Genomic DNA, 13340 nt, shown 5'->3' on the forward strand with positions numbered 1-13340 from the left:
CATTCATATTTAAAAGTTTGGGCTTGTTAAAGACCTCTTTTATGAAGAGTTTAAAAACTGGTCACTATAAAAGACCATGGCCCCTCCAAGAACAGTTGGTTAAGACTTTATTCTTTAGTTTTTTGTTTTTTTTTTTTAAATTTAAGAAATATTGTGAAACCAGGAGGGAAAAGAAGTAATATTCAGAATCATGGAGGTAAAAACATAATGGTTCATATAAGTTCTTTCACTATAAAATAAGATGTTAAAGAACAGATACTATATCCAGAGGATATTGACATATAAAATCAACTTCATTTCACACAACAGTATAAAAGGTAGAAACAGATAAGAAAATAACCTCACTTCCCGGTCTGGCTTATATTGCTAAGAATCTAAAGCTATATTTTAGGTGCCTGCTTTTAATGTGGATGATTGTGGCCGGATGCCTATATTCTATTTCTTTTTAAGGCCCGAACATTGGACGTTTGGTTCTCCTGAGTATAATTAAGCCTGGTCTGGATTCCTCAAGGCCATCACTGGAATCCTGCTCTGGTGAGAAGGTGGAGACGTATGCTCAACCTTAAGGAACCTGGAGTGCCTGTGCTGACTGACGACACATGTGGCAGCCTTGTCTAGACTTTGTCCTCTCTTGTCAGCTCTGCCACTTCTCCCTGCCTCCTGTGTGTCTGCCTATGGCAGGCCCTTTCTCATCTTTTAACTGCCACTTCTGAATAAGAATTTGAACTTATATCAATAGCTGTTAGAATTGTGTACAAAGTACATATAAACAAGTCCTAAATGCTAATCTTTGGTGTTCGTGAACAAAATGGATGAGTTTTAGTTCCAGGATATGGGGACTTATCTTTTTGCTGTTCAAAAGCCTTTTGTGCCTAATGCCTCATTTTCTCCCATGTTTGAGAACGGTGATGTTGCATACCAGTACCTGCAAATAAGCAAGGTTACTCTGTTTTGAATCGTGGGATGAGGATGTGAGGGAGGAACAGAAGGAGGGAAGAAGGAAAATTTAGAAAGTGCTAGAATTTTTGAATCTTGAGAATGTATTATTGTAGAACCTTCTTTTAAAATGTGGTCATTGTTATTATAAAAGCAATCCATGCTTATTATAAGAAATCGGAAAACAGATAAGGAAAAGCAAGAAAGAAAATGAACTCATAACCCCACATCCCTAAAGAAATTAATATCACTTTAGCCTGTATCTTTATAGACTCTTTATGCATAAATTTCCTATATGTTTTTAACACAAAAAATAGGGTAATATTGAACCTGCGAATGGGCTTACATAACCTGCAGTTTTCACTTAATATCATGGAAGGGTATCCATACCTATGGAGATATATAATACCTCATTTTCTGCTTATCCATACAATGCTGATTCAGCTAATGCTGTTAAATACTATATTTATCCTAAAGCTTTTGTGGAATCCATTACAGTCCTGACGGTATAGTCAACATCCATTTTCTTGGGCCACGGGGCCATACAGTGAACACTGTGGAAGGTCTTAGCCAATGAAAGCCAGCGTGGCAGGCATGCTAGAACAGACCATTGTCATTGCCTATGGGTCTTCTGTTTGAGAGGACCCCAGACAACTTTTAAAGGCTAATATTTGCACCTCTGTGCCTGAGGACTTTTTCTGGACACAACAGGCCAGAAGTGTCACAAAATCAGCACTCCGCAGGAGCAGCTCTCAACAAGTGATGGAAAGAGTTGGTATATAAATATACTTGCTCCCTTGCTCCTTGGGTGGGATAATTCTGAGGCATGTGTTTCATGTTGTTTTTTGAGATATTTCCCACAGGAATTAAGTGTTAGTTGCCCACTGCAGTAGTCAACTTATTAATACGTCTTGAATTAGCTTATTTCCCCCCTTTCCTGTACCCTTCTCAGTTCCCTACCAGTGTTTCCTTGAATCATCTACCAAATCAACTATTTGCACTCAACTCCTTGTCTCAGGGTTGCTTCTGGGAACTCGAAACTAAGAAACTTTCCATTCCATATACTCTTGGCCATGAGGCATCAGTGGGCCTTTATACCCTCTCCTACAGAGGTTGAAGTCATCCATTTGTTTGTGCACCTCACTGAGATCTCTGCCTTGTGCTTCTGATAAACCATTTTCATCCATAACATCTGATGAATATTTTCTGAGTGATAAGGCTTGATGTGCCACAAAAGTGGATGTTTATAACTAAGTCAGTGTTAATAAGCACGAGATTGCTGGAGACAAGCAAACACTTTTAAGGAGGTAGTGACTAAACAGAGCAGAACAACCACAGTCCATCAAGGACTGATGGACTCCTTAAAGGAAATGATCTAGAATTGTGTTAATGGTAGTTTGGAGAATCCATAGCCAAAGGCGTGTTATGATTTAAAAGATTCAAAGAGACCAAAACAGTGGTTGCCAGTGTCCCCAGGCCATGAACACATCTCTATGAATACCATGCTTTGACAACCTCATTTGGTGCCCATTTCCTGAATGTCATCTCTCAAGCCTGGATATCCATAACATAATTTCATGGTTAAAAAAATTTTTAAATGCCTCCTAACATTTTCTTAAAATGTTTATTAAGTCAAATGCATCAACTGTGTTCTGACATAAATCATACAATTGCTCAATATTTGAAAATCCCTCGATGTGTGAAGCCCAGTCTCTTTGTTTAACTTAAGGTTACAGTGGTTAGTCATGGGGTAGAGGACCTACAGAGGGATAATAGATGGTAGATATTCCTTCCTCTCAGAACACTGGTCCCAGAAAAGGTTGAACCCATAAGAAATGAGCCTTTGTGTGTATGACAAATTCGTTTTAATTTAGCTGTATTCTAAACCCTCCCCAAAAGCTGATTAAACAGAGGAAGAAGGCGTGGGTGGGTGATTGTAGTGAGCTACGGATGGTAATGAGTGAGTGGGAGTTTAGCAAGACTAAAGTAATAACTTTAGATTAATATTTGCTCTGGGATGTTAAGAATTCTTAAGGAATACACTGCTTTCCTCAACACTCAATTTGGTTTCAAGTTCACAGGGTATTAGCCCAGATGTCTATCATCAGAGACCCACAGGCTGACCAAATTGGCCAGGCAGTTTTTCTTTTCCCACATGCTGCTGTCTCTGAAGTGTATGGCCACAGGAAGGATTAAATCTAAAATTGGCAAGGACCTCCCTCCAAGGCTGTGCAGTCAGCTTCCAGAAGCCCATCAGCCAAGCCCGAGGTGGTTCTCCGTGACCAGTTGTGGAAAGTGAGAGGGAAAGCAAGCACCACAGTTTCTCCTTTACGTAGTCACCAAAGCCCTGAAACCACATTGGCAAAGCCAGAAAAACTGGGCGAGAGTTTCTCTGCCTGGAACTGAAATGGGAATTTCACTGATTGTCAACAGTTTTATTTTATCTCAACTTCTTTAACTGACATAAACTTACATTAAGAAATAATTATAATGAAGTAGTGTTGCACTTATAACATCTGTAGATGTAATGTGTGACAATAATAGCACAAAAAGTTAGAATAGTGAATAGAGCCATATAGGAGCAATGTTGCTATTTCTTGCAGGAATTATGTTAGTATGAATCTAAAGTTGATTCTGATAAATTAAGATATAAATGGTAAGCCCTAGAGTAACTACTAAGAAAATAACTAGTTAAATAACAACAACAACAACAAAAAAATTGTTAAAGGAATTAAATTGTACGCACAATATTTACTTAATGCAAAATTAAGCAGTGAAGGAGAACTAGAGGAACAAAGAAATAGAACCAAAAAAATGTCATGAGACAAAAAAAATTGAATAGCAGATATAACTCTAACCATATCAATAATAACATTAGAGGTTGTATTAGGGTTCTCCAGAAAAATCAAATGAATAGGATATATATATCCTGTTTTATATATATAATTACATATAATTTATATGTATAAATATGTTTATATTATAGACTTTTTTCATAAGGAATTGGCTCACATAATTATGGAACCTGGCAAATCCAAATCTTTACTGTGGGCCAGTGGGCTTGAGACTTAGGAGACCCAACTGTGCAGCCTGAAGGCCAGCAGCTTGGAGAACCAGGAGAGTCAAGAGTACAGATGAAGGCTGAAGGAAGGCTCCTAGAGAATTTCCTCTTACTAAAGTCTTTTTATTTTATTTAAGACTTCAACTGAATTGACAAGGTTTACCCACATTATGGTGGGCAACCTGCTTTACTCAATGTTCATGAATTTAAATCATGCAAAAATACCGTCCAAATGGACACACATGATTAATCATTACAGATATGAATGGATTAAATAACCAATCAAAAGACTGAGATTGGCAGGTTGGATTAAAAAACAAACTCCAATTATATGTAGTTGAGAGGAGACACAATTTAGATTCAAATATACGAATAGGTTGAAAATAAAAGGATAGAACAAGATGTATCATGCAAACAGCAATATAAGAAAACCGGACTGGCTATACTAATATTAGACGAATAGACTTAAAAACACGATATATTACTAGAGATAAAAAAGGTCAATTTATAGTGATAAAAGGATCAATCTGTTAGGAATTTATAACAATTATAAATATATATGGATATAATAGCACAGCCTTAAAAATACATGAAGCAAAGGCTGACACAATTGGAGGAATAGACAATTTGGCAATAATAGAAACTTCAATACCACACTTTAAATATTGGATAGAACAACTAGACAGAGATCAATAAGGAAATAAAAGACTTGAACAATACCATACACAAGGTATGTCTAAAGAACAGTCTACCCAACAACAATAGAATACATTTTTCTCAAATATATGTGAAGTATTTGCCAGGATGGATCTTATCCTAGGCCATAATAAGAAAGAAGAAAGACAGAAGACTTAATAAAATCATAAATAAAAGAAGGGACAATACTACTGAACTTACAGAAATAAAAAGAATATAAAGGAAATGCCATAAATGTCAGCTAACTTAGGTCACATTGACAAATTCCTAGAAAGATACAAGCTACCACAGCTGACTCAAGAAGAAATAGAAAATCTGAATAGACCTATATCAAATAAAGAGATTAAATTAGTAATCAAAAACTTTCTAGAAAGAAAGTCCAGTACTAGATGGCTATATTGGTTAATTGTACCAAACACTTAAAGAAGAATTAATACCAATTCTTTACAAACTTTTCCAAAAAATGGAAGAGGAGGAGACATTTTCCAACTTATTCTATGAGGTACAGACACTTCAGAATAGTCAGGCAGTTCCTCAGTTAAACATTGATTGTTTTTTTTTTCTCCTAGGTATATACCCAGAAGAAATGAAAACATGCCTACATAGGAATTTATATATGAAAGTTCACAGTAGTATTATTCATAATATCCAAAATGTCAAAATCAGCTGATATATAGGTAAACAAAATGTAGTATATCCATATAATAAAATATTTTCTGGTAATAAGAAGTAATAAAATACTGATAAATATTACAACATGGATGAACTTTGAAAACATTATGCTATATGAAGGCAACCAGTCACACAAAGGACCACATATTGTATGATTCCATTTATTTGAAGTTTCCAGTATAGGTAAATCTATAGAGATAAAATGTAGATTAGTGGTTTCTTATGGCTGGGTGAGATGGGTGGGGGTGTAGATGAGTGGTGATAAATAAGAAGCATGTGGTTTCTTTTAGGATTAATGAAAAATGTGCTTAAATTGACTGTGGTGCAGAGTGCACGACTATGGGAATAAGGTAAAAGCTATTAAATTGTACACTTTAAGTGGGTGAATTGTGATATTAAGTTTTATCTCAATAAAGTTGTTAAAAAGTAGATAATAATTAAGAATAAATATTAAATTGAATACCATGTCCTATCAAATTCTTCACTTTTCCTGGTTGCTCATTCACAGTTTTTCTAATCATTTTTCTCATGTATTGTTAAAAATTGTCTACTTTTTAATATAACCACAATAACTTTATCACATTATTATATCTAAAACAGTTAATAATAATTCTTTCATATCATTAAAAGTCCATTAAAAGATCAAATTTCCAACTGCATTATGTATTCGTTTGCTAGGGCTGCCGTAACAAAGTACCGCACACCGGGTGGCTTAAACAACAGAAATTAATTTTCTCACAGTTCTGGAGGCTAGAAGTCTGAGATCCAGGTATTGGCAGGGATGGCTTCTTCTGAGGCCTCTCTCCTTGGCTTGTAGATTACCTCTTCTCTCTGTTTTCAAATGTTCTTTCTTCTGAGCTCGTCTGTATCCTTAGCTCCCCTCATTATAAAGACATCAGTCATATTGGATTAGGGCCCACCTATATGACCTCATTTTATCTTAATTACCTCTTTAAAGGCTCTAGCTCCAAAAACAGCCACATTCCGAGGTACTGGGAGATACAACTCAACATATAAATTTTGAGAGTGACATAATTCGACATATTATAAATGTCATTTGAAAATATTTGCTTTTTAAAAGAGGTCCCTTTGTAAAGGAATAACTCACAGTTTCCTAGTATCAACATAAATTATTTTAAAATAATGCCACTTAAAAAGTACAAATAACAAATTGGTAATTACAACATAGTTACAGGGATATGAAGTATAGTATAGATAATATTGTAATAACTATGTATGGTGTCAGATGGGTACTAGACTAAACGGGGGACCACTTCGTAAATGATATGTCTAACCACTATGCTGTACATCTGAAACTAATATAAAATAATATCGAATGTCAACTGTAATTAAAAAATTAAAATTAAAATTAAAAAAAGTAAAAACATAAAACTAGGTGTAAACTTCTGTGCATAGCTCTTACACAATCATAAATCCAAGTAGATTTCCAAGCGAATACAACAAAATCCAAAACCAATAAATTTCACATTAACAATGATATAATAAAATGGATTATAGTACATTTTTAAGAAATTATTTTACCTTAAAGGATTATTTGATTTAATTTTGGTTATTGTGTTTTTCAGTTCTAAAATATCCACATGGTTTTTCTTTGTATCTTACTTTTTTTTTTTTTTTTGCTGAGACTTTCTAGTTTTTATTCATTTATTTCAAACATGTTTGGAATTACTTGTTGAACCATTTTTATAATGGCTGCTTTAAAATCTTTGTCAGATAATCTTAATATCTGTTCGTCATCTTGTCATTCAAGTTAAGATATTCCTGGTTCTTGGTATGAGTGGCATTTGATTTAAACCTGGATATTTTGGGTATTATGTTACGAGCCTCTGGATCTTATTTAAATCTTGTGTTTTAGCAGTCCTCCTCTGATACTGCTCAGATGGGAGAAGGGGAGTCTTCCCTTGTTACTTGCCAGATGGAAGTAGAAAAGTCCAGGTTCCCCACTCAGCTACATTGTTGTCCACAGGGGAGCAGTTCCTCATTATCACTAGGTGGAAGTGGGAGTTCAGGTTCCCACTAGGCTTTTGTTGACACCATACCCGCTGAGACGGGAGTCTAGTCTCTGCTCAGCCTTTTCTGACACCACTCTGCAGAGAGAATATTAGGATGCCTGTTATAGCCTGGTGAGGGTGGAGGTTTACACTGCCCCCCTTGACCTTCACTGGAGAGGGTGAAGTTGGAATTGCAGCCATTTTTTAAATTATTATTTGGTATTTGGCTGAAGTAGAGCAGCTATTGTTTTTGTTTGTTTGTTCTGTTTTTGTTTTTTTATGCCGACAGCACCTGGTCTTCCTAGTTGGTCTCCCATCCAAGTACTAACCAGGCCCAACCCTGCTTAGCTTCCGAGAACAAATGGGATCAGGCTTGTTCAGGGTGGCATGGCCATAGACAGAGGAATTATTGTTTAAAATATTTTCTGTTCTGCTATGCTGCCCCTTTCCTGGTCTGTTGGCCTAAGATAGCAGACTTTTCTTGGGGTTCTTTGTGTTTGTGTTCACTGGCATTTCTGGGTTGTTGACTTCTCCAGTATCCAGTCTGGGATGCATGAGGCAAAATGAAAACTTAGGGAACTTATAATCATGTTGTTCCTCATGACCCAAGGTCTCTAACTGGTCTGCCTTATCTCTCTACCTTTCCAACTTTTCTTGTTTGTTTTATATAATGCCCTATGTTTTTAGTTGAACTTAGTGGAAGAAATAGGGAAAAGTGTCTTTACTCCATCTTTCTAGTATAGACGTCCTGATTTTTATTATAGAAGCATTTATTTGGAAACCAAATGTATCATTGGGTGACCTGATTCTCTTCATTTTGAATGTGATAGCCATCATCTTGTTTATTGATGTATTGGCATTATACGTTATTTTGGATAAGAAACTTATTTTTAACTACCTATTCATTATTTTTCTCAGCTAATCCACCTAATAAACACCCTGGAAAATTGTGGGACAGACATTTCATGAAAAATTCCTACTTGAGAGCTGACTAGTACATTTACTGCTGACAGAGGTTGGTCATGCATAGACTGGTCCATGCACCACCTTTGCTTGACCCTGAACATAAAGATAATACCACACAGGCTATTTTTTTTTTTTTTTATGTTCAACATACCTTATTACTGATCATAACTTGATCCTCCCACTTTCTCTTTTATAAGACTGGTCCATGCACCACCTTTCTTGACCCCTGAAATAAAAAAAAAACCACCCAGGCTATTTTTTTTTTTTTTTATGTTCAACATACCTTATTACTGATCATAACTTGATCCTCCCACTTTCTCTTTTATAGCTACCTGAAATCTTCATTTGACATCAACATTACCACTACCTCAAATACAAATACAAATGAAGTAGCCTAGCATGAATTAGTTACAAGGTGACCCTTACATATTTGTATTAATTTATTTTACTTTGTCATTAAAATAAAGGTTTTTTAATTACAAAATTCATTAAATTCATGGGTTCTAAAGATATCCATAGACTTACCGGAGCCCACAAATTCCAGTTTGAGAAACTCAACACTAGACTATCTCCAGATCTATAGATCTATCTGTTTAATGAGAAGAGTTACTAATGTATTACCAGAGAGACTGCAGGTGACTGTTAAATATTGGGGCACATAGGCTGGGGAAGGGGACAGGGAGGCACCATCTGACCGGTTGAGTAATGTTGATGACAGTAGATTTGTTCTTTGCACATCTGCATCATTCAGTAACAGGCTCTCTTCATAGCCCCAGGCACTACTATTTCCAGTGTGATCTAGTTGCTTTCTAGCTACCAATATCTGCATTTCTGTGCCTGAAGGTTCTCTCCAAAGCCACAGAAGACTGCTCTGCCTGTGACAGGCCAGAAGTGCCAGAGAATTAACACTTTCTAGAACAGACCTCAACTCATGATTCTCAAGAGTTGGTGTATAAATACCCCTATTTCTTCACCTTTGGAGTCGGATATCTCTGAGGCTTGTGTTTGCACCATCTCCCCAAATTTCCCTTTGGTATCTCTAGTTTCTCACAGTGGTAACTTATTGCTAATTCAACCTTTATTGTCTGGCTTCCCTTCTCCATCTCATTTTCCCCTATCAGTGTTTCCTCTACCTCTCAAATACAGTCCTTGCACTCAAATTCTTATCTCAGGTTTTGCCACTGAGAGAAAAGCACTTTATAAAGTGCTTTTACTTATGGTATCTAATTTAATCCATTCAGGAAATCTGGAAGGTAAGAAGTTATATTAATCAAGACCTGCAATGGAATGTGAGCCTCATCTTGTTTTGTTCTCTAATGTATCCCAAGAACAGCACCTGGCACGTTATAGATGCTCAATAAACAATTGATGAACAAAGGAAGAAACAGATGCTCTGGCAAGTAATTTGACCAAACTGACACTGAGAGAGCCAGGATTTGAATGCTGGCCTTTTGACTCCAAACACAGTGCTCTTTCCACCATGTACTCAGGGTCCTGTTCCTAACCGTGCTGTCTCAATCATTGTTTGCAGAGGAACTCAAAGATTATTTAATATCATCAGCCAGCTTTATAACATAGCAATGCCAAAGTTTTGGGGGTCAATGGAATCAAAAGATCTGTGAAAATATTAAAGATAGTATAGCACGAATTGCCAAGTTTGCTTGTTTATAGCTCACAGACATTTGGGCATCACATCATTCCCATGGAGGCAAGTAGCCTTTCTTAGCTCCAAAGTAGGTGAACACATCCTGGTCTGCCCTTGATTTTATGATGCTCTCCTCATCAGTAATGTGAATCTCTAAAAGTCACTTTGCTTGGAGGAACTTCATTCTTTAACATTCGAACTTGGGCTTTAAAAAAATCATTTCCTTTAAGGATTCTAATGAGTTCTTTAATAAATGGACATTTACAGATCAAACCATATTCAACAGTATGAACAAAGAAATATCTATTATAGTTAGCTATGAGATTAGATACTAACTCATTAATCAATTTTTACTTAAATCATGCATCTTCCCCTAAAATGAATGGTTATTCTGTGAAGCCATTTTGATTCCCAAGCACTGCTTTTCCTAAACTCCTTAAAGTCATCAGGCACATTAAAGGATATCCAATTTCATTGGTTTAAACCGAGTGATCGCAATTCATCAAGGCATGAAAAGTCTGTCCAGTCTTGTGGAATATCATTAAATGGTTCAAGGACATTTCTAATCTTAATGATGGCCAAGGGGGAGCAACTATTATGATGATGAATGGGAATGAATATCTGGAGAAAGTTCAAGGCATATTATACTTACAAAGACTAATACACATTGTTTATCTAAATCATCCAACTGATTAAAGAAACACACAAAGCCCAAGACAGTTAAAAGCAGAGAACCAAATAGGGTTTGACCTACCCTGGTGTATTTATCGCTGACCATGTCATGCGTGTAAAATGTATTGCTCCACCAAGATGCTGTGTATATAAATCGGGAGGGTCTTTTGAGGCTGATGTTGAGTAATATAGGCTGTCCAGTTTATTGCCTGACTAAATATTTATATAAAATGAGTTCATTGACGGTGGGGAAACCTCCATAAAAGGAGCCTTTCAATGTTACTAACTGATTAGCTACAACGCCCAAGGCTTAGCAAGAGCTGGGTGGTGGTAACTTTGGTACTTCTGCTCCTAAAACCAATTCCTGCTCTGCTCAATATTTTTAATCCCTGACCTGACTCAGACTTCGTGTGTGTGGAGCCAAGCAAGGCAGTACCTACTTGGTACAAAGAGCAGTGCAGAGTCTGCAAGGAGAGGGGAAATATTTTTTGGTACACAACCAGAAGAAATCTTGCTAGAGCCATCTCTTGTTGGGAGAACATGTCTATTCAATGCACCTTGTTCTTGGTACAGGGCAGTCAATGCTGGGTGAAATGGAGAAAGACTCATTTCATATTATAAAGGCCAGTGAATAAATCCCTTGTGCAGGGGACTTGTTTTTGGCTGACCTTTCCCTGGGCAGGAGGAGGAAAAATCAACCACATAGGTGGCTAGGAGGATGTTGGGCTATGGTCCAAAGACTTAATCATAGAAAACATCTTTTCAGTAGGTCTGGAAATGGTAAGCTGTTGGGCTGAACAAGTGCAGCCATTGCTTAAAGGATGGTTTAAAGATAAGAAGCTGGAGTAGTAGAAGACTTAGAATTAAAGACTTTCTTCACTTGGATTCTGAGATACATTATGCTTCTGGTTTTCTTCATACCTCTATGGTTTCTCCTTTTTGGCATCTGTTCATGACTTCTCTTTCTGTCTCTGAACATTGGTGGTCTCAGGGCTTGATTCTCAAACCTCTTGATTCATAGATGATCTTATTGAGTCTGAAGTCTTTAAACATCATGCCTCCAAAATCTGCAATCTGAAATTCACCTAAACTCCAGACTACTGACTTTACGTCTCTAGTGTAACACCTAATGAAGCATTTTCATAATATGTCTAAAACAGAATCCTTAGTTTTTATCTCTCCATCCCCTGATCCTAGCCTTCTCCTCTCCCAGGTTTCACCATTTCAATTGATGATGTTCTCATTTACTCACTTGCTCGTGTAAAAAATCTAGAAGTTGTCTTTGAATCCTCTTTTTTCTTGACCTGAACAAAATATATCCTGAACCCCAGCATGAGGAACATGACTTACAAAGCATTCTAATTTGGTAATTTGGGAGATGCAGTAGGTTGGCCTTATGTTGAACAGCAAACTACTTCCAGGTCATTTCAAGTTTTTTGTCTTTTAATGTTTTAGTGGAGATACCAAATTGGCCCATCTCAGGGGTCAGCTATGTAAATTTTAAATCCTGGGTCTTTATTTTTCAAACTGGGTGTTTTAATCCAGCTCTCTTGGGCCTATAGCTAGAAGCATAGGGCAAGCTGTTGTACATCAGGTGGACCTTTGCTATCTGTCCACCTTTGGTCATTGCAGGCTTGAGAGACATGAGGAGAACTGACAAGATCATGTCAGTATCTGCTGCTCCCCTGATGGCCATGGCACCATTTGTCTCCTCTTGGCATCTTCCCTTCCCTAAGGATTTGTCTCCCCTTCCTCACCTCATTTCACTCTTCAACTCAGTGCCATCTGTCCTCCACAAGTTCCCCGATCACTGCTTTTATCTTTCTTATTGCATTTTTCATAATCGCTTTATAATAAAAAAGGAATTATTTGTTTAAATTATGATGAAAAACATTTATTTCTTATTTGAACTACAAAAGTAATGTATTGATGCACTACAAAGTTTTAAAAATTTTAAGACAAGGAAGAAAATCAAATTTCCTTACAATTCCATCACTGAGAAATAATCAGGACAGTTAACATTTTAAAATGTTTTCTTACCATCTTCTTTTTAGTGCATTTATGTTTGGAATAAAAAAATTGTTTTAAATCTTATTTGGAACTGACCCTTTTTTGTGAGTTATTATTTACAAATCTCCTCATGGGAAGCAATTGGCTTTCCTGATAAATTTCATAAACAATTTTCTGATTGAATCCAAGGGGATTAAGACCATGTTTGAGAAACCAGTTCTTCATCCTCCCAGTTGACTCTCAGCTGTCAGTAAAGATTCTAAAGATCATTAACTAGACATTTTTTCTTTTCTTTTTTTTTATATCCAGACTAACAATAATTATCTAAGCATTTATTGTCCTATAAAATGTTCCTGCTAAGAGTAAATCCTTGGATTGGCCTGCTATAATTCTTTTCCCTTCAGCAAGATTGTCATAAAACTTTGGCATGTGCTCTTAACCAAATTATCCACAGTTTTTTTTTTTTTTAAGTTACCATTAATGAGACCTTACTGTTTTGTAATAGGGATAAATTATTTTAATGCCCATGATATATTCTCTAAATCCTCTGACTCAAAAATCTGGATGTCCTTTTCATGGGAGATACCTCTGGTGGACCCCGTTTTGAGAGGTCACAGGGAATGTTTACTGGAAATAATGTTGGCAGTGCACACTCTGAGAACCAGCTCTC

At 36.5% G+C, this 13340-nt stretch overlaps 1 pseudogene; it reads right to left on the reverse strand.

Moving 5' to 3' along the window:
* Window positions 1–7657: 7657 nt before the first annotated feature.
* LOC112471044 lies at window positions 7658–7776 on the reverse strand (annotated as a pseudogene).
* Window positions 7777–13340: the final 5564 nt, after the last annotated feature.

This window comes from Pteropus alecto, unplaced genomic scaffold (assembly GCF_000325575.1).
Source record: "Pteropus alecto unplaced genomic scaffold, ASM32557v1 scaffold45, whole genome shotgun sequence".
NCBI lineage: Eukaryota > Metazoa > Chordata > Mammalia > Chiroptera > Pteropodidae > Pteropus > Pteropus alecto.